The 12,546-nt window shown below is 47.4% G+C and overlaps 1 long non-coding RNA gene across 1 annotated transcript; it reads left to right on the top strand.

Moving 5' to 3' along the window:
• Window positions 1-4,661: 4,661 nt before the first annotated feature.
• Window positions 4,662-5,394, top strand: LOC116731927 (uncharacterized). Its single transcript, XR_004341666.1, has 2 exons — window positions 4,662-5,239; window positions 5,312-5,394. It is a non-coding gene; the product is annotated as an uncharacterized LOC116731927 (long non-coding RNA).
• Window positions 5,395-12,546: the final 7,152 nt, after the last annotated feature.

Genomic DNA, 12,546 nt, shown 5'->3' with positions numbered 1-12,546 from the left:
ATAATGAAAAACATCCAATCTAAACAACATGTGGCACAGCTAGAGCTAGAAGGTTCTGGGTTTGAATCCCTGCCTGTTCTCTCTGTGCATCCATGCGCTCGCTCTGGGTACTCCAGCTTCACCCAGACACATCTCTGCGTTACTCGGTGTGAGTGTGTGCCTCGTACCTGACCACAGTCTACCTGGAGACAAGCATCAGTGTGGCCAGCAGAGATAATCTGGACAGTGGATGGATGACCGTCTGATGTGGTTCTCCTCTCCACTAACTGAAATAAATGCATCAAAATCTACATTCATCAACAAGATATGTAAATGACATGTTGTACATAAACTTCTCTGTTCTTAAAAATAAGAACAGAGAAGTTTTCAGGAGATGCTAAACAGAACATGTCTGTTTTAACAGCACAACAGCGCCATCTAGTGGTGACCTTTTAACACAGCAATACATTTCATGGAGCAGAAAAAATGTGACTGAGCTTCAGAGGAAAGAGTCTGAATGAACCAGAGGAGAGCTTGGTGGCTTTAAACAGGACCAGAACCAGGACCAGGCCCGCCAGCTTCTGTAAGTCCAGGTTGGTTTTGGTTAAACGTTGAGCTGAACCTGTTAAAATAAACCTTCCTGCCCAAGACGGTCCAACCTGGGCCGGTTCCTCTGCCAGAGACATGATGGTTCTGCTCAGTAACTCTGAGCTGCAGATATCAGAGGTTTGCCTGGAATCTGCTGCAGACACTGCTCCAGTTTGGAGGTTACATCTCCAAGCAATGACCACTGGGAACACTGGGAACACTGGGAACCACTGTAACAACTGGGAACACTGGAACCACTGGGAAAACTGGGAACACTGGGAACACTGTAACAACTGGGAACACTGGGAACCACTGTAACAACTGGGGACACTGGAACCACTGGGAACACTCGAACAACTGGAAACACTGGGAACACTGTAACAACTGGGAACACTGGAACCACTGGGAACACTGGAACAACTGGAAACACTGGAACCATCGACTCGGCCCTCAGCATCTTCTCTCTCCACTTTGAGCCCTTGGTATTTCTCCAGCGTTTTGGTTCCGTCTTCTCGTTGCTGTCGTTCAGGATTGCTACGTCTATCACTGCTGCTGAGCCGTCGCCTGCTATGTGTCTGGATCTTAAAGTCCCTCAGGATCTTGGCCCAGCCCTTCTCCATCACTCCCAGTGGTGTCTCCCAGTTGGACTGGGGGATCTCCAGCCCGTTCTCTCCACAGATGCTCCTGTAGACTCCCCACACTTGGTTGTTTCAGGGGAAAGCTTTCCATGGCCTGGATCTTTGTTCCAGTGTACTGACAGTCTGTGCTACCTCGTCAGATTTTCCTACCGTAGCACGGATAGATGGCTAAGTCTATCTGTCTGTGCTACCGTCATGTTGGCAAACTAAAACTATAGCAGGTTGTTAATGTTAAATATATTGGATAACATTATTTGAGTGACAGGAAGTGGAAGCTTAGAAGTAATGTAACAGGCGGCTCCACCAGGTGGCGCTCTCGCCACAGCCTGAGCCTCCATAAAAGGGAAGCTGGAAGCTGGAGGCCAGGTGTTCATTTCCTGTGTGTGAGACCAGGTGTGTGTCGGGGCCACGCTGTTTGCTGGTTGTGGGTTTGGAGGAAAACTGTTTTAAATCGATTCTCTTAATTAGTTTGTGCTGATGTGTGTTTTTATACAAAGCTGCTTTATTAATGACGTTCCGGTGGCAGAGCAGCGTCACCTGGGCGTGACGCTGCAGGTAGGTTGATACGTTAGTCTCTATTAATCAGAATGAATTGTATGTTTTTGTTTTTATATTGTTTTTTTGTTTTTTTTTTGGTAGGGCTGCACCAGATTTATTACATCTAGTTTAACTTTAGAGGTCTGGTTTATGCGATGCAGGTATTCAGTGTTTTAATGTTTTAGATCGACTCGATTAAAATGATTTAATAAGCATTTAGTAATTTTTGTCTGTTTGTTTTATCACTGCTTCCTTTTAGAGTTTGGTTTTCTTGTTAGTGCGTCCAGTTTGGGTTGTTTGTCTCCTCAGTGTTTGTGACGTCAGACTGACAACCTAACATTTATTGTTTTGTTATTATTTTCCTGAATACTCAGGTTTCATGTGGCTGTTAATCTTAAATATCTGAGCCGATCCTGTTGGTGTGATCTTGAGTTTGGATTGCATGTGATCATCCATCCATCCATCCATCCATCTTCTTCCGCTTATCCGAGGTCGGGTCGCGGGGGTAGCAGCTTCAGAAGGGAGGCCCAGACTTCCCTCTCCCCAGCCACTTCTTCTAGCTCCTCCGGGGGAATCCCGAGGCGTTCCCAGGCCAGCCGAGAGACATAGTCCCTCCAGCGTGTCCTGGGTCTTCCCCGGGGCCTCCTCCCGGTGGGACGTGCCCGGAACACCTCACCAGGGAGGCGTCCAGGAGGCATCCTGACCAGATGCCCGAGCCACCTCAACTGGCTCCTCTCGATGTGAAGGAGCAGCGGCTCTACTCTGAGTCCCTCCCGGATGACTGAGCTTCTCACCCTATCTCTAAGGGAGAGCCCAGCCACCCTACGGAGAAAACCCATTTCGGCCGCTTGTATCCGCGATCTCGTTCTTTCGGTCATGACCCAAAGCTCATGACCATAGATGAGGGTGGGAACGTAGATCGACCGGTAAATCGAGAGCTTCGCTTTTTGGCTCAGCTCTCTCTTCACCACGACGGACCGGTACAGCGCCCGCTTGACAGCAGACGCTGCGCCAATCCGCCTGTCGATCTCCCGCTCCCTTCTTCCCCCATTCGTGAACAAGATCCTGAGATACTTAAACTCCTCCACTTGGGGCAGGACACCCCCCCTGACCCGGAGAAGGCACTCTACCCTTTTCCGGCTCAAGACCATGGCCTCGGATTTGGAGGCACTGATCCCCATCCCGGCCGCTTCACACCCCAATGATGAAGGAAAACTTTGGACTTGGTGTTCCCTCGCCCGGACGCGGGTCACCGGGGCCCCACTCTGGAGCCAGGCCTGGAGGGGGGGCACGATGGCGAGCGTCTGGTGGCCGGGCTTTTACCCATGGAGCCCGGCCGGGCTCAGCCCGAAGAGGAAACATGGGCCCCCCCTCCCATGGGCCCACCACCCGTGGGAGGGGCCAAAGGGGTCGGGTGCAGTGTGGGATGGGTGGCAGCAGAGGGAGGGGACCCTGGCGGTCCGATCCTCGGTTGCATGTGATCATTCTGCAGTGAATCCAGTGCATCTTAAGTCTGCAGTGGTTTATGCAGGTTTGTCCACCTGAAGTGGTTTTTAAATTCGGGTTGAACATTATCTGGTTGACAACGAATGGATAAAGTTAACGGGAAACCCTTTTATCTGTGTAACAATAAATATTGTTAATAATTAACTTCATTCTGGTTGTTTATTGCCCTTCAGCTTGACGGAGCGAAACCACAAGAAGATGACTTCCTTCATCTGAATATCTACCTGTTTAAAATGAAAAGCTGTAGATGTTTGCACTAATCCTTTACTAGAATATCCTACCTGTTAAAATATTTTAGATACAGAGGTTTATAAGGATAAAACAGTAAACAGGTTTTTATTGGAATTAAATTAAAGACTATTACAGATCACTGCAACTCTTTTTGCGCATTAATCTGCTGTATGACAGACTTTATTAAATGCAGCCACAATGTGTCACTAAACTGAGCAGGTCACTGAAATGATAGGATATGATTAATATACACTAATATTACACAGCTATTACAGCTTCAATCCCACATCTATTTAGCAAAGTTTAATAATAAGAGTGTAATTAAACTAAAATTTAATATATTTTAAAAATATAGGGACAAAATGGCCCAAAAAACAACGTATTTTGTCCTGATTAACAATGACTTAACAGTAGTAACGACTTTGCAGACGGCAAACTAAAGTCATTTATAAATAAATTTACAAGCTGATGTCATATAAAGTAAAACAGCAGCTTAATGAAAGCAGGTATAAAATAAACTAAATAAAACTTACCATAATCTGCGATGAAATAAAACACATGAAACAAAACTTCCCCAGGTAGGATGAATTTATAAGAAATCTGCTGAGTCAGCAGTATGTGACGTAGCATCGATGTGAGCATTAAAACAAAGCAGGACGAATTTACAGGTAGCACAGATAAACAGATCACCTGTCTGGTGAGGCAGAGAAGTCCAACAGCGGTGGGTCCTGCAGTCTGGAGCAAAGGCTGTCTGAGCTGAGATGATGAAGGATCTGAACAAAGTGAGGCTGTCGCGCTTTATAGACCTCATCTTTTCACAGAGACCACTGTGGCAACACAGAGGAAAGGGCAGACTGGGTTGGTGTCCCAATTTAAGAAACCGGACCAGAGTGGCAGTCCAGCCTCTCAGGGTATCCGACCCTCGTCCACAGGCACGTGCAGAGGGGGGCGAAGGGGGCTTGAGCCCCTTTTATCCTTAATGCCCCTAGTGCCCTTTTTGAGGTTTTTTTTTTTCAAAAAATTTTTTTTTACATTTTTTATTTTTAATCTGTATGTCAGAAGGCCTGTTTGTGCCCCTCAGCAATAATATTTATCTAAATATAATAATTTAGTAAAAATAAACTAGTCTGGCTGCCCTCAGTCTAATAATGACTCTCAGAGCCTCCATGTTGTTCAGACTCTGTGTTGGGAAGCAGGAGTTTTGGTTTCTGTGGGGCTGCTTTTCTTGTCTCTAGTTATCCACTAGATGGCGCCAGGAGGCTGTGTTGTCCAGAGGGCGGTCTCAGGTGTTCCGCCGTCACACCTGCAGCCTATCTGTCATCAGCCAGTGTTTAAGAGAAGCCTGTCACCAGTCCTTCGATGCCTGAGTGTTGCCGTTCATTGTGCTCTGTGCCCCTCAGTGTGTGCTCTCTCTGAGTTTTCTAAGTGTTTAACTCAAGCCTCCCTTGTGTTTTCCTTGTAGGTTCTCAGCAGCTGTTACCTTTGTGCCTTATGAGTTTTATCGGTTCACCTCCAAGATTCTTCATAAAGAAACCCCTGGTTCATAAATCCCTACGATTGGTGACTAATCTCTTGACTGTTCAAGTCTGTGCTACGACCTGTCCGCCCTCCAGTGAAGTACAACTAACAAACCATCATCGCCGCCCATTCTTCCTGGATCTCCTGGCTTCAGTTCCAACTCCATCTGGACCCGGCACTCACCCTAGAAACCAGGCTCCAGCACCAGCACCTTCCCCTGGTGGATCACTTCCATTTCACTAGTAAGATCTTCTCATTAATTTCTCTTTCACCTTCAGTACAACTTACTCACCTCTCATCTACTCCGTCCTCAGAATCCAGATCTCCAGCCGTCCCATACCCCGGGAAAAGAAGATACATTCCAACTCTTTTTACAATAAACGTTATTTAACTGACAGTCTCTGTATCCTGAAGTGTATTCTGATGTGGGTCAACGATTAGCCTCAATTACAACACTCCGGGTCCATGCTGAGGAGGAGGAGGATCTGTGCCTCTAACCATCAAATTATGGGTAAGAATATTTTTTCATACACTGGTTTGTGAATAAAAACGTAGGTCTGATGTTGACATTACAAAAACTGTTTATTTATATTTTTGTAATTGTCCTCAGAATAGCGGGAAAAAACCCGCCTCACCCCTAAACTCAGAAATGCTGCAGAGAAACTTCTGACTTTAACTTCATCATTCTGCTAAAAGCCCGGTTCACTACAGGCAGTCTGGGTCGGAACCACCGACAGATAGAAAGAATATCTGTCTTTATATCAGACATCCTGATATAAGACACGGTACCGACTGTCACCGCGAGTCACGACGCAGCTCAAAGCCCCGGTACCACCTGGTACCACCTGCTCTCTGTTCGCTCTGCTTCTCCTTAACGTTTCTACCAGGCAGGTTAAAGCCGCTGGAGGTTCTGGGCTGTAAACAGAAGTTACTGCAGAACCTCAAGTGTTAAAGGAAGATTCGGCCCAATTAGAGTTCATGAAATAAACATCAGAGAAAATATTGTAGCAATAATCAGAACCGCAGCAAAAAGCCAAACATGCCACAATGAAATGAACCAAAATGTCTCCAAAGCATCGGGGGACTGACAGGGGCCACCGGGGGATTCCAGGTAGATTCCAGGTGGATTCCAGGTGGATTCCAGAGATGTTCATCATAGCAGCTGCTCCTCCAGGGCCGGCCCAAGGTAATATGGGGCCTTAGCCAGAACCCCCGTCCTACTAAGAACCTCAGCATCACTAACATGTTTAAATGTCGATCAGGTGAATCTGTGAGAGGGAGACCAGGTTTAAAATCAATCACTGATTATTGGTTATTGGCTGTGATGTATTTGTGAACAAACCCAATTCAAATACAAAGATTACACCATATTGTAGCCATGGTAACACAACAATAAAAACTATCAAGATGATTCTTTAAACTTTTACAAAGTAAACGTCCTAGTTAAATCCTAAATGTACTATTTATTTTTCTCAGCTGATGCATTAAATAAAATGTAATAACATTGTTATTCTCTATAAATGATGCTACAGGTTTAGATCTATGGTCTGTGTTACAATTAGACCATTTCTAGGGGCCCCTGAGTGTCTGGAGGCCCCTGAGTGTCTGGAGGCCCCTGAATGTCTGGAGGCCCCTGAGTGTCTGGAGGCCCCTGAGTGTCTGGAGGCCCCTGAATGTCTGGAGGCCCCTGAGTGTCTGGAGGCCCCTGAGTGTCTGGAGGCCCCTGAATGTCTGGAGGCCCCTGAGTGTCTGGAGGCCCCTGAATGTCTGGAGGCCCCTGAGTGTCTGGAGGCCCCTGAGTGTCTGGAGGCCCCTGAATGTCTGGAGGCCCCTGAGTGTCTGGAGGCCCCTGAGTGTCTGGAGGCCCCTGAATGTCTGGAGGCCCCTGAGTGTCTGGAGGCCCCTGAATGTCTGGAGGCCCCTGAATGGCCCCTACCAGCAGCTACTGAGTTTTCTTTGCCTTGATATCCCAGTCTTATAATTCTAGATCTAGAGGTTTAACATCAAACTATTATATAGTTTTAACCCCTTTGAGTTTCTGATCTATAAATCAGTCTGCAGCCAGGTTGTTCTAGAGGTTAAATAGATATTATTAGGGCTTCATTAGTAAAATGGCAGCAAATTAGCTTATTTCATAACTTCATGACCTTTGACCTTCTCTCCTCTGGTCTGTTTAACAGCTACAGTCTCAGATCAGCTCAGCCCTCCAGGACTGTCAGCAGCAGAAACAGAAACTTTTTACCTGTTGGGGAAAATAGAGACTAGATTTGCTTTGCATTTCCTGCATGATGGCAATGATCCAGTAGACTTAGACTGACTTTATTGTCATTTTGCATGCACAGGGTGTATACAGAACGAAATTTCGTTGCATACGGCTCAGGACAATGTTTTGAGGTTCCAATGTTGTGAGGTTACTCCAGAATAAAATAAAATACAATATAAAATCTAAATATAAAATATAAAGTGCAGGACTGACAGTAAAATAGAAGTTATTTAGCTCTGTACATGTGCAAGGTATGAAGTGGAGACCAGATTTTGAGTGCAGTCCAGTTAAGAGTTCAGCAGTCTGATGGCAAGTGGGGAAAAGCTGTTTCGGAACCTGGTGGACCTGCACCGGATGCTGCAGAACCTCTTTCCAGAGGGCAGCAGGGAGAACAGTCCATGGTGGGGGTGTGAGGGGTCACTGACGATGTTTCGGCCTCGGGACACGCAGCACTGGGATGAAATGTCCTGAATGGAGGGAAGGGGGGCCCCAATGATCCTCTCTGCTGTCCGCACCACTCTCCTCACGTTCTTCCAGTAGGAGGCGCTGCAGCCTCCACACCACACAGAGAGGCAGCTGGTCAGAATGCTCTCTATGGTGCTTCTGTAGAACGTCTTGAGGATGGGCGGGGGCAGGTGTGCTCTTCTCATCCTCCGCAGGAAATACAAGCGTTTCTGTGCCCTCTTGACCAGAGACGTGGTGTTCACAGTCCAGGTGAGGTCGTTTGTGATGTGCACCCCCAGGAATTTAGTGCTGCTGACCACCTCCACAGCCGAGCTGTTGATGAGCAGTGGAGCGTGGCTGGGCCGGTTCTTCCTGAAGTCGACGATCATCTCCTTCGTCTTGTCAACGTTCAGGATCAGGCTGTTGTCTCTGCACCAGTCCACCAGCTGCTCCACCTCCTCTCTGTAGTCCAGGTCGTTGTCGTCTCTGATGAGGCCCACCACCGTTGTGTCGTCCGCGAACTTCACGATGTGGTTGGTGGCGAACCTGGGGGGGCAGTCGTGTGTCATCAGAGTGAACAGCAGAGGGCTCAGGACGCAGCCCTGAGGGAAGCCTGTGCTGAGGGTGATGACATCGGAGGTGTGTTGTCCGATCCGGACTGACTGAGGTCTGTCGGTGAGGAAGTCTAGCAGCCAGTTGCTGAAGCCCAGGTGTCCCAGTTTTCCTGCCAGATGCTGTGGGATGATTGTGTTGAACACTGAGCTGAAGTCCAGGAACAACATCCGCACATGAGTGTTCTTCTCCTCCAGGTGAGCCGGGCTCAGGTGTAGGGCGGAGGAGATGGCGTCCTCAGTGGAGCGGTTTCGGCGGTAGGCAAACTGGAACGGGTCGAATGTGGAGGGGAGTCTGGAGACGATGTGTTCTTTTACCAGCCTTTCAAAGCACTTCATCATGATGGGAGTCAGTGCCACAGGCCGGTAATCGTTGAAAGAGGTGACTTGAGGTTTCTTTGGCACCGGAATGATGGAGGCAGTTTTGAGACAGGCTGGCACTGTGGCTTGGTCCAGTGAGGTGTTAAAAATGTCTGTTAGGACACCAGCCAGCTGACCTGCGCATTCCCTGAACACCCGCCCAGGTATGTTGTCGGGGCCTGGGGCCTTCCGTGGGTTGACTCTTTTCAGAGTCTTCAACACATCGGCTGTGTCCAGGCAGAGTGCCTCCTCTTCCTGGTGGGGAACAGTTTTCTTTGCCGGAGTACTGTTCAGTGCCTCGAACCTCCCAAAGAAGTTATTGAGTCCATTTAGAAAGTCAGCATCAACTTCGCCCACTGGGGGAGAGGATGGATTGTAATCTGTGATCGCCTTTATGCCTTGCCACATACTCCTGGTGTTGCTGGTGTCGTGGAAGAACTCCTGTATTTTCCGACTGTGGGTTCGCTTTGCTAACCTGATAGCACGGTTCAAGTTGGCTCTCGCTGTCCTCAGTGCCTCCTTGTCGCCAGACTTGAAGGCTGAGTTCCGTGCTTTTAGCATTTCCCGTACCTCCTTAGTCATCCAGGGTTGTTGGTTGGCCCGGGTGATAATGTTCTTAGTGGTGCTGACGTACTCTGTGCACTTGTTGATGTAGGCTGACACAGTCATGGCGTACTCATCGATGTTGATCTGGTCGTTGTAAGTGGCTGCTGCCTTGAACATCTCCCAGTCGGAGCACCCAAAACAGTCCTGAAGTGCCTCCATGGCCCCCTCAGTCCACACTCTCACCTGCTTCACTGTAGGTTTTGTTCTGATCAGCAGGGGCTTGTATGCAGGAATTAGCATAACAGATAGGTGGTCTGAAGAGCCAAGGTGTGGGCGGGGGGCTGCTCTGAATGCTTCTTTGATGTTGGTGTAGGCCAAGTCTAGAGTATTCACTCCCCTGGTTGGAAAATCCACATACTGGTTGAAGTGAGGGAGAACAGTCTTCATGTTGGCCTGGTTAAAATCCCCAGCAATGATGAAAACGCCCTCTGTGTGTGAGGATTGCAACTCACTGATGGTCCGGTAGAGAACACTCATAGCCTCTTTAGTGTTAGCACTGGGGGGCACATACACAGCAGTGATGCTAACAACAGTAAACTCCCTGGGCAGGTAGAATGGTCTGCAGTTAACAGTCAGAAGCTCAATGTCCGGGGAGCAGTAACTGGCGACAGTCATGGCATTTTTACACCAGTTGTTGTTGATGTAAATACACAGCCCCCCTCCTCGGGTTTTACCGCTGAGATCGCTGCTCCTGTCTGCGCGCAATGTAGTGAGCCCCTCCAGGCTAACAACGTTGTCCAGTATGGACGAGTTAAGCCATGTCTCCGTCAGAATGAGAGCGCAGCAGTTCCTCAACTCTCTCTTTGAAGACAGTTCTAGTTGCAGATGGTCTATTTTGTTGTCCAGAGAGCGGATGTTGGAGAGGAAGATGGATGGAAGCGGCGATCTGTGGAGGTTAGCGTTTAGCTTAGCTGTTAGTCCACTTCGACAGCCGCGCTTCCGCTGCCGGTCGCACCGCCTTCGCTTTCTCCTCCTCCGGCTAGTGCTGCTAGGCGAGTCCGGTGCGCTGTGGGCCGCTGGGTCTTGCCTCCGTAGCACTCCGAGGTCACGTAAACACTCCAGAGTAGTCGTATTTATGAGTCCAAAATCACTTGATGATCGTAATTCCAGCAGACGCTGGCGATCATATGCTAACTTACTGAGTGGATGCAAAGTTTGTAGCGTTTTAGGCGGCGTATTTTGCTCAAATACTCGCAAGTTGTCGAGAGCCCATGCAGCCGCAGCCATTACGGGCTCCACCATCATATATATCATTCATGTATCATATTCATGTAGGATCCAGTTAGATTATTGATTATTATGGGTTGTTGCTATGTTGTTGTACAGAGTTTTTGTTCAATGTGCCCCTTTTTAACTTTGAGCCCCTGCCCCTCCAAAGGTCTCTGCACGGCCCTGCTCGTGCAGAGACCTTTGTTCACATTCCCGGGAGAAGGCTGAGTCAATTCTCTGCGTTCCGACTCGCCGTTGGTCCTGAGAAATGGATCATGACCGAAAGATCCCAGATGTGCTCACATCCTGCTGGACTCAGATACGGCGAGGAGCGCCATCATCTGGGAGGAGGTGGAAGAGCCGCTTCTGTGCATCCAAAGGCGTTACAATGGACCTGAACCTGGTACCTCTGATCGACCAGCCTAGACGGGCTGGGCCTGTCAGACACACTTCAGAAAACCCAGTGGACCAGAACCAGCACCGGGGCTTCTGCTCCTCTCCGCTCTCCCTCCAGACTCTGAGACCTCCAAAGGAAATAAAAACTTTGCTTTCATCGGAAAGCAGAGTTTGGACCTCTGAACCAGAACAGCCCGGTTCTGGTTGTCTTCAGCCCAGGTGAGACGCTGCTGTTCTGGATCCGTCTGAGCGTGTTGGACCCAGAGGTTCTGGCTGCAGCCTCATCCCGTCCTGGTGAAACTCACCAGAGTTTGGAGGTTTTTATGACCTGCAAAACCACAAAATATCAACAAATGTTTTTATCTGACATTTCTGAAATAAGCCTAAAAACCTTCCAGGTAGAGTTTCTATATCAATTACTGCTAAATATTGTTTTAAAAATGTTTAGTTTCTCTCTCAAACTTCCTTATTTGTTATAAGTAAAAAAATCTGCCAATGAAACAGCATTCTTTTGAAATCAATATTCAACAATTATTAACTTAAACGGGCTGATAGATGTTGCTGATAAGTAACTTTGAAATGAGTTGTCCCTCATTTCAAAGTGCACTGAGATGTTTGCACTGCAGAAACTGGACAACAAATATTTGGTCAGGTTTAGTGTTTCTTAGCAGAATCATCAACTTTACAGGAAGTAAAGGCCTGAAATGTTTCATGTGTTATTAGGGTTAGGGTTGTGTTAGGTGCTTTTCAGATTTGTGTCAGCAGGGGGCGCAGCTTGACAATCAGATTATTTTGGAGATTTCTCACAGATCCAACCGGAATCTGATGCAGCGAACACAGAGCTATAGATCCAGATTAAACCCAGATCCTGTTTGTTTGCTTGATCCTGTTAATAAATTTTAATGATCTTTATCTGACAAATTCACAACAAAAGTCACCTGAAGGTTTTTTACACCAGCAGCAGGTTCAGTTCAGACCAGGAAGCAGGCAGGAAGTTTACTGACAAACTTCCTGCAGGTCAGAAGATCATGACCCAGATCAGTCAGCTGCTCTGACCTCCACTAGCTCTGTGTGTGTGTGTGTGTGTGTGTGTGTGTGTGTGTGTGTGTGTGCGTGCGTGTGTGGGTGTGTGTGTGTGTGTGTGAGGACTCTGGGTTCGGTGTTTTTCTGTTCCTCTTTAGTTGAGTCAGTTATGTTCTAGTTCACCTCAGTGCTGCTGGTTATCCTGGTTTCATTAGTTCATGTTTCTTTATTATTTTCTCCTTTCAGCTCCTCATAGTAATTAATGTTAATGTCATTAATTTATGTAGCACATTTTCTGAAACAGGGCAGTTCAAAATGCTTTACATGAATTGGAGGAAATGCAAACAAAACTAAACCAAAAGAAAGACAAAAAGGTAAAGTATAGAACTACATATTGGTTTCTATGTTTAATAAGAATAAATAGTCCATAATTTATGAACTAACAGGAGTTTGTTCTATTCCTGCTCTGGGTAGTATTTCTAGTTATGTCTATTTCTTATAGTTATGTTTATCACTCTGGTTTCTTTAGCTTTCATTTCGTTAGCTCGTTATTCTTTAGTGTCAGTATTACTTCCATCCTGACTCCAGCTGCTCTCACCTGTAGTCATCACCTCATCAGCCCCGGTCTGTTGGTCCC

The sequence above is a fragment of the Xiphophorus hellerii genome, chromosome 13 (assembly GCF_003331165.1).
Source record: "Xiphophorus hellerii strain 12219 chromosome 13, Xiphophorus_hellerii-4.1, whole genome shotgun sequence".
In the NCBI taxonomy this organism is placed as follows: Eukaryota; Metazoa; Chordata; class Actinopteri; order Cyprinodontiformes; family Poeciliidae; genus Xiphophorus; species Xiphophorus hellerii.
This window is presented reverse-complemented; position numbering and strand designations above follow the sequence as displayed.